Here is an 8,737-nt window from a genome sequence, read left to right as displayed (position 1 = left end):
ATAAACAGGGCAGGGAGCTGGCTTAGGGGAGGCCCAGAGGAGGGATCCGACCCCACAGATCTGCCCTCTTTCCTGCTGGGAAGCATCCAGCTGCTCTTGCGGCCCTGCAGGGACAGCACTATCCCCTCAGGTGCTGTGATGTCTTCTTCCTCAGGAAAGCTGTTTTAAAGGCAAAAATCACAGTTTTAGCTCATAGTCTTGGAACAGTGATTTATAAAAATAGATCTGAAAGCAGTGTTGCCTACCATGCTTATCTTTTTTCTTTTTTTCTTGCTGAACCGGGGATTAAACTCAGGCCCTTGTGCTTACCAGGGAAGCACTTATTCCACTGAGCCATCTCCCCGGCCCCTACCATGTTTATCTTAATTGAAATTCATGACTGTTTGTGTGGCACAGGATGTCAAGCTCAGGGCCTCAGAGGTGAGCGCTTACCACTGAGCTACACCCAACCCAGAAAATTCTCACAGTGCAGGGAAATAAAGTTGGGTCTGGTAGTGCCCACCTATCATCCCAGCACTTGGGAGGCTGAGGCAGGAGGATCGTAGGATTTCGAGTCCTGCCTGGCTATCAAGTGAGTTCAGGGCCAGCCTGCACTGCATAGTGAGACCCTGTCTCAAAAATGAAACAAAGCAAAACAACTCATACAAAAGAATTCAAAGAAGCACTTATTTGTAAATAGGAAGCGCTCATCTAGTTCCCATGTGCAAAATAGGGTCCTTGGCCACAGCTCCAGGCAGCATTTGTTCTGTGGATAGCATCTCCCAGCAGAGCAGAGTACATCTTGGGGGCCGTGGTCTTCCCTGGCCCACTGCTCAGCGCTGCAGACAGCCCCTCCTTTTGTTCTGGCTTCTGCATGGGGTTTAGATTAAAGTCCATGTTTGTGTCAAATCTCAAATCTCACAGGCTCAGGGTGGCCTGCGCTAAATCTTTCCCTTTGCCTGTGCTGGCTGTCTGTGGGTAGCTAATATTCCTACCATCTTATAGGTTCAGCAACTGAGGCACCAAAGGGTAAGTGTCGCCCTTGATCTCAAACAAGGTTGCCTCGTGATTCCAGGAAGACCCAGCACTCATGTGTTTGTCCCCGACTTTGCATGGGCGTAAACAGTTCTAAATGTTCCAAGTGACAGTTCCTACCACGCACATTGCCCAAGACCCAGCCCTTGTGAGACTGAAGCAGGAGGGTCCCCCTGCATGCGCTTGAGGCTGGCCTGGCTATATAGTGTAACCATACTTCCCCACAGCAGGCTGCAGAGCCAAGTTAGCAAAGAGCTGAGACAGACGCTGTGACAATGTGAGGCCTGGGGAAGGAGCTGCACAAGTTGCCCAGAGCCGGGCCCCACTGCTCTGTCAGTCCAGGGCTCTGCCTGGCTACAGCAGCCTGGATCTGGCGGGCTAGAGGGGCTGGGATGGCTGTAAATCTGCAGCGCATAACACACTCAGGTCTTGAACTTTATCAGCTTTCGATATGTGACTGTGAAAGTAAAGAGTGGAGAAAGGACAGCACTCGGTAAATCAAAGGTGGAAGATCAGGGCTGTCAGAGCCCAGGGAAAAAGGGCTCCAGACTTACACCCGGTGGAAGACCTGAAGCGAGCAGGCTTCTCTGTTCCCTGCACACCTTGCTTCTGAAAAACAAATCTCTTGTCCCAGTTTATTTTATTTTATTTTATTTTATTTTATTTTAAACAAGGTCTCTTTGTGCAGTTCAGGCTGGCCTTGAACTCACTACATAGCCTGGGCTGGTTTTGATCTCATGGGAATCCTCCTGACTCAGCCTCCCGACTGGTGGGACAGGTGTGTGCCATCAGGTGCAGTAGTCTTTGTTATGTTTACAGACTTTTTTTTTTTTTTTTTTAGTGCAGGGTCTGCAGGGTCTCACTACACAAATAGAACTCACAGTGATCCTCCTGTGTTCAGCCTCCCATTGGGATTACAGGCATGTGCCACCATACCCAGTCTCAGTCACTGTCTTGAGCCAGCAGGGTATGTGGAGCTGGGGATTGAATCCTGGTTCCTTTGCCTGCCTAAGCAGGTGCTTTAGTCTGCTGAGATATCTGGTCAGCTCTCATTTATAGATTTTTTTAAAAAGTTCATTATTGAGGTTTAAACAGGGTAGACACAGCAGGAGGAGAATCAGAAAGCAAATGAGATGGGAGATGTCTAGAGTTGCCTACATTTGTCCCTATTTAGTAGAGTGGCTTAGTGGTATAGCACTTGCCGGGCCTGTGTGAACCCTGGGTTTGATCTCAGCCCTGTGAATGAATGAATGAATGAATGAATGGCCGTACAGCAAATGTCAGAGCCAGGCTTGGTGATGCATGCCTGTAAATCCAGCAGTCTGAAGGCTGGGGCAGGTGGATGACTGGGAGTTTGACGACAGCCTGGACTACATTGTGAGACACTGTCTAAAAAGCCAACAAGAATAGGGCCGGGGAGATAGCTCAGTAGAATAAGTGCTTGTTTGGTAAGTGCAAGGTCCTGAGTTCAACCCTTGGTACAAAAAAAAAAAAAAAAAAAAAAAAAAAAAGAGAGAACAAAAATGCAGAGGATAACATTTTTGTCCAAAAAAAGAAAAAAAACTATTCTTTGTTGAAACTGTACTTCCGATTTGATTTGAAACTGTCTCATTGCTATCTGTTTATCAAAAAAAAAAAAAAAAAAAAAAAAAAAAAGACCAGGACGCTAGTGACTCCCCCTCCAATAGCTATTGCCAGTCCTCAGGCCACCCTGCATGGAGGGGCCTGGCCGGTAGCAACGTCCTCTCTCCCTCTGGAAGGACTGCGGGGTGTGTGCTGTACATCTGGGATTCCACTGGATCCTGTCCTGTGGAAGGTGCCTTGGCCAGCAGCATCTGCTGGGGCAGTGACCGGCAGTTTCCCCTTTACAGCGGCCAAAGCCAGAGCCTCAGCGCCTCTCCACCTCCTCCCTACCGCAGTGAAGGGCAGTGGTAGGAAATGGTCAACTTCTATTAGTAATAATTACTTTTTGTTTTTGAGACAGTGTCTTGCTATGTAGTCCGGGCTTGCCTTGAATTCATGGAGATCCTCCTGCTTCAGCCTCTTGAGTGCTGAGATTACAGGGGTCCACCATTACTCCCGGCCCGATAATAATAATAGTTTGTCGGGCCAGGGAGATGGCTCAGTGGAATAAGCACTTGCCTGGCAAGCACAAGGGCCTGAGTTCAATCCCCAGTTCCACCAAAAAAAAATAAAATAAAATAAAATTAAAAGATAATAGTTTGTCCTCGCATAGTGCTTGCCAAGAATGTACCTGGGACCAGGAGCACTTCCTGCTGAGCCTTCTGACACCTCTCAGCAGCCAGGAAGTAGCACAGACAGAGATCTAGCCGCTAGCTGCAGGTCACACAGCAAGGGGCATTGTCACAGCAACCTCACCAGCTGCCCAGACCTGAGCTGCTCAGGGGCTCCTATAAACCCCTTAAGGACAACTGCAATTTGGGCTAGAGAGAGAGAGAGAGAGAGAGAGAGAGAGAGAGAGAGAGAGGAGATCCCAAAGGTCCCCATCCCTGGAAGCTGCTACAGAGGTGCCACTTCTGAGGGAAACTTCAGAAGCCTGGTTTGTTCCTGGAGGTCTCCTCCCAGTGCGTGCTCCTGAGCAAGTTCCCAGGAGCCCTTGGTCTGGGTTTTTGCATGTCTGCCACGTGGCTGGAAAGATCTTGCTTCTGAGTGGTGGATGTAGTGACTTGTAAATTTTGGGGGGCATTTTCTTTTTCTTTTTTCTTTTCTTTCTTTCTTTTTTTTTTTTTTTTGCAGAACCGGGGATTGAACTCAGGCCATGTGTTTGCCAGGGAAGCACTCATTCCACTGAGCCATCTCCCTGGCCCCGTCATTTTCTTCTTTTTATTTTATTTATATTTTTTGGTTTTTGAGGCAGGGTCTTGCTCTGTAGCTTTGGCTGGCCTGGAACTCACTGGGATCCTCCTGTCTCAACCTGCAGAGTGCTGGGTCTTTTCTTTCCACTTCAGCTGACACAAGGAGGGGCACCTGTGACATAGCCAATTCCCCAAAGCCCAGTTTTCACTAATTTTCTGCTTCCTTTTAGAAATCCCTGTCCCTCCTTCTGGGGTGTGGGGGGGATCAAAGCCAAAAGACAGGTGCTTCCCAAGGGCAGCGAGGGAGGATGGGCCCAGAGTGAGAGCCTCAGGGTGGACCGTCCCTGTTCTTCAAGGTAGCATCCCAGGGGTACCTGCGAGAGCCTGCCCTGGGCGGGGGATGTTTCTTTCACCTTAGGAACAGGAAGAGCCCTTTTCCTCCCGCCCTGATTCCTCACCCCAGAAGCTGAGTTAGCTGCAGGATTAGATAAGTGGAGGATTGGAGAGGTCGGAGGGCCTGGGGTGCCTTTCACCAGCCTGGTCGCCAGCATCTTCAAGGAGAGAGGGGAGGCGGTGCTGGGAAAAGGCGCTGCTTGGTCCCATCTGCTCCCAGGGAAGAGGGTGTTGGGGGAAAACTGGGGCGGGGCGAGGAGGTCCGAGCCTGGTTCTGACTGCCACCCACCTCTAGCCCTCCAGAAGCCATGCCCAGAGCCCACTTGAGGGAGCGAAGGATGCTAGGGGCAGTGCCTCACCCAGTACTGCCCAGGTTCGGGTAGCGATGCCAGGTGCGATCGACAGTGATGATAAAGACCTCCCTAGGCAGCAGTATTAACGGGGTGGCGGAGTGGACCTCGGTCTTGCACCTGAGCACCGTTAGTCCCTGGTCCACACCCGCTGCGGGCCGACTTCAGTGTTCACAGCTGATTGCCCACCTTCAGAGGAAGCTCTGCTCAGAATCCTGAGCGGAGGGAAACACCGCACAGGCCAGAGCAGGACCGCAGAGAGGGTGTGGGCAGCCAGGGGTGGGTTCTGTTGTTGTTTGTTTTATTTAAGATAGGGTCTCACTGTGTATTTCAGGCTAGCCATGAACTCACATATAGCCCCATACTGAGCCGAGAGCCCAAGACGACCCCAGACTGGCCTCGAACTCTTGGAGATCCTCCTGCCTCAGTATCCGAGAGTGCTGGGATTTCTGGCATCACTAGGCCTGATGCCGGGGTAGTTTGTTTTTGTCTTTATTACTCAGTGTAAATAACCAAAAAAAGAAACGGCAACTTAGGCACCCTCAACCTCGGTTTTGTTTTTCTGAGAATTACAGTAGGGACGTTTTAGAGCTCCGACTTGAAGTCCCCCAGCTCCCTGGGCCCCAGGTCCGGCCCTCCAAGGCGGAGCACTCAGGGCCCCGATGTCCCCCTTGTCGCAATGTTCGGCGAGCAGGGCGGAATTTGTTTATCGGGTGTGAGTCTGAGCTTTGCCCTTGTCTCCTGCCCGCGACCCCAGAAAGACACCTCTGTGCTCCCACAGGCTGCGAGGCCCTGAGAGCCACATTTATTTGGTTTAATGCAGCCGCAGGAGGTAGGGAGATCTGTCGTCGATCAGGGGGCGGTCAGATAACGAGCTAGAGGAGGGGAGAGAGTGGGAGGCTGACGCAGGGCGACCTCCCGCCCTGTCCAGGGCTGGGACAGGACCGCGGCCGGGCGACCCTCGGGCCTCTGTCGCGCGCGACGCCTCCAGTGTAGCCGGTGCGAGAGTTAGGAAGGGAGAAAGGGAAAGACGGAAGAAAGGAAAGACGAGAAAGAGGAAAGAAAGGGAAGGAAAAAAAAAGAAGAGGACGGCAGAAAACAGATGAAGCAAACGAAGGCAGGCAGGAGGGCGGGCAGAGAGCCGCGGTGCCCGGCAGCCTGGTCTGGCCTGCAGGGCCGAGGTCACCGCGTGGGGTCCCCGTCCCTGGCCCGACCGGCTGCTTGGAGCCCGATGCCGGTGGGGGTGGGGGCCGCCAGGGTGACCTCGTGTCCTTGGGCGGCAGCGTCCTTCGGGCAGGAAGAAATACGGTACAACCTTCAAGGCCCCATAAATCTGTTTTTTTTTTTTTAAATCTAAGTTAAAACTATGTCTTAAGTCAGAAATTGGATTCTTTGTGTTTCTGCAAGTTCTCTGGAGGAGCCGAGAGCCCGAGACGACCCCAGATGCAGCTCGGGTTTATGGGGCTCCTATGCCCCGCACGCGCGTCCGCGCGGGTCCCCAAAGCCCAGTTTGAGCCGCACAGCTTCCGCCCCGCGCCCCATTGGCTGCGGCGCTGCGGCCCAAATCACTGAGCCGGGCCAGCGCCTCGGTTCTTCAGTGCCAGCAAAGCCGCCGCGGGTCGCCCGGGAGGGCCTGCTGGGAGAGAGGGACCTTTGAAAAAAGACAAACAAAAGGAAACAGAAAAAGGGCTCCTGAAGCGATCTGTCCACTGGGGCGCTTGGGGCCTCTCCGGCCCGCGCCTGGGGTCCTCCGGCCCGAGTTGCGCCTTTACCTCCACCACCGGATTCTGCAGGCCTGGGGCTTGCGGGGCAGCTCGGAAAAGGCGCCCTTGCCTGGGCACCGTCGCCTCAGCTCAAGGCCGACGCGCTGGAAAAGGCAAATCCTAGAGGTCCGGCATCCTGGATTTGGTCCCTAACCAGGTTAAATGTTTTTGCTTTATTTTTTAGTTAACTGACAGGACACATTTCTGGACCCATTCCCTTGCCAGGTTTGAAAATCAATCTATAGGGAGAAACCCAGAAAAAGGAACCATCACCCACTCTCCCTTTGTTTGGGGCGCTGATGGTGGCTGGGGGTATCTTCTGAGCCCAAGCCAAAGGTCTTTGCATGCAGCAGTGTCCCGGCTGCACCCTCTCAGACCTGCTGGCCCGCAGGTCACAGGGGCTAGCTGGGGTCCCAGCAAACTCACACGGATGCCCCGAACTCGGAAACATAAAGGAGAAGCACACCAGGACCAGGCTCGCGCAGGGGCTCAGACTCCAGTCTCCGGCTTGGATGCCGACAGCAGTCTAGACTCAAACTTCACCAAAGCAATTATTTTTAGCAAATATAAAAATTTAAAAATTCCTTTTAATGGCAGATCTGAGAAGCACTATTAGAAAAAACAAAAAACAAAAAACAAAAACAAAAACAAAACTGGACTCAAAGAAATCAAGTATCCAGAGCGTTCAGGTAACTGCTTTCACACCAACTTTGCAAAACCCGGTCCCTTAAAAAACTCCGTGCGAGGCACCTGGGGACCTAAATCCAGGGAGACCTTGGAAGCCACGATGTGAACGGCGCGCTCGATCGAACTCAGGTTAAAATTTAAAGCCCTGGATCCGGCTCCGGTCGCCAGTCTCTCCTCCATTCCAGAGTTTTCCACTTCTAGCGTTTCCCAACCCGCTGCAACTGGGAGCCGGCGCGGGGACTGGGGGTGGCAGAGAGGAAGGTCATAAAAGTGACTAAATCAGTCGAGAACGGTTTATGGACCTTCTCGGTAGCAATTTAAAATTCAGAGGTCTTCAGCAGCAATTTACAACGGAGGATGAAAAAAGGTGAATTTTCGCCAACTTCCTGGATTCAGAGCCCCCTCTCCGCACCGCCACCCCTCTCACAGGCTCACGGTTCTGGGACCAGGAACCCTTTTGCCAAGAGGTCGCACCCTCTCTCCAAACTGCGCTTACAGCGCACCCCCAAGTCCTTCTGGACTCTGCCGAGACGCCTCTCCCTTCCTCAACTGGAAAAACGTAAATCTATATTTATATCTATATCATATATATATATATATATATATATATATATATATCTCCTCAAAACAAAACAAGAGCCCAAAGGCGCTCAGGGAGACTGACCTTTAGAAAATCATTTACTTCTATTAACCTGGGGAGGGGGAGAGCTGGATGCGCGGAGCCATCCCGCAGGATCGCGCCTCCTGACCTCGTTCTCCCCTGTCTTCTCCGTGGGCGACAGGGAGCTCGACCCGTGTCCTGGCCCGCGCCGCTGACAGATGCGGCTGATAACCCGCGACGCCCGTTCCAGTCCTTGGTCGCTAAGGCCCGCGTCCGTTCTCACAGCTGCTATCGCCGTTCCGTGGCAGCAAGAAAGGGGTGTGTGCGAGAGTGGGGGCAGGGAGTCCGGATTCCGCGCTGGGTCCGCGGAAGGAACCACCTCCCGCTCGCGATTTATCTGCGCCTTACCTGACATCCCGGGAGAGTCTCAGCAAGAGCGAGGGCACAGCTCAGGCTGTCCCCACGCACCACGGGTAGGGAAGCCCCCTGTCATCTTACACACTTCGTAAACTAAGCTTTTCGCACCCGGCAACCCCAAATTAAAAGTTCCCAAAGTCCAGCGGGGGAATGCGACCCTCCCGAGGATTTGGCGAGTGTTTTAAGAGCAGAAGAGAAATATAGAGAGGGCATCTGGGATCCTTCTCTCTCGGGTCAGAGGAGCCCATGCCCAAAGGTCACCCCGACCCGAGCACTAGCATCTAGAAATTGGGTAGGGGAAACTCTAAGGTCGGTCACTCGGCGGGGCAGAACCCCAAAACTCATTTGCTAGGACGGTCGGTTGGAGGGCCCGGCGGCAAAGGACTTACGCCCCCCTCACTTTGGGGGCGCGCTCCTGGCGTGCGCCGGGCAGTGCATCGTCCGCGCCTCCCTCCCCTTTCCCGGGTGTGGGTGTGTGAGCGGGCGCACGCGGGTGTGTAGGGAACTGGGGGCGCTGGAGGGTGCACCTCTTCTAGCTGGGTAGAGGTCTCCAGTCAGGTTGGGCATTCTGTCGCCTCTGTCCCTCCTGAGCGTCCCCTAGTTGGGCGCCCCCTGGGGGGCAACCGTTCCCCTCCGCCCCGGCCGCTCAGGGCGCCGGGCCCACGCCCGCAGCCTGCTCGGCGCGCATTGTCTGCC

At 53.3% G+C, this 8,737-nt stretch overlaps 2 long non-coding RNA genes across 2 annotated transcripts in view; both read right to left on the bottom strand.

Annotated features, from left to right (window-relative positions):
- Positions 1-8,688, bottom strand: part of LOC111817947 — an 11,350-nt gene extending 2,662 nt beyond the window's left edge. Inside the window, exon 1 of the long non-coding RNA XR_002822038.1 lies at positions 7,688-8,688. This is a non-coding gene — a long non-coding RNA (uncharacterized LOC111817947). The remainder of the gene's footprint in view (positions 1-7,687) is intronic.
- LOC111817948 lies at positions 7-4,907 on the bottom strand. The gene is made up of 3 exons (XR_002822040.1): positions 4,513-4,907; positions 4,289-4,381; positions 7-159 (listed from the first exon to the last, which is right to left on the bottom strand). It is a non-coding gene; the product is annotated as an uncharacterized LOC111817948 (long non-coding RNA).
- Positions 8,689-8,737: the final 49 nt, after the last annotated feature.

This window comes from Octodon degus, unplaced genomic scaffold, assembly GCF_000260255.1.
Source record: "Octodon degus isolate 3935 unplaced genomic scaffold, OctDeg1.0 scaffold00075, whole genome shotgun sequence".
In the NCBI taxonomy this organism is placed as follows: Eukaryota; Metazoa; Chordata; class Mammalia; order Rodentia; family Octodontidae; genus Octodon; species Octodon degus.
Note: the sequence above shows the minus strand (reverse complement) of the source record. Positions and strands in the feature narration are given on the sequence as shown.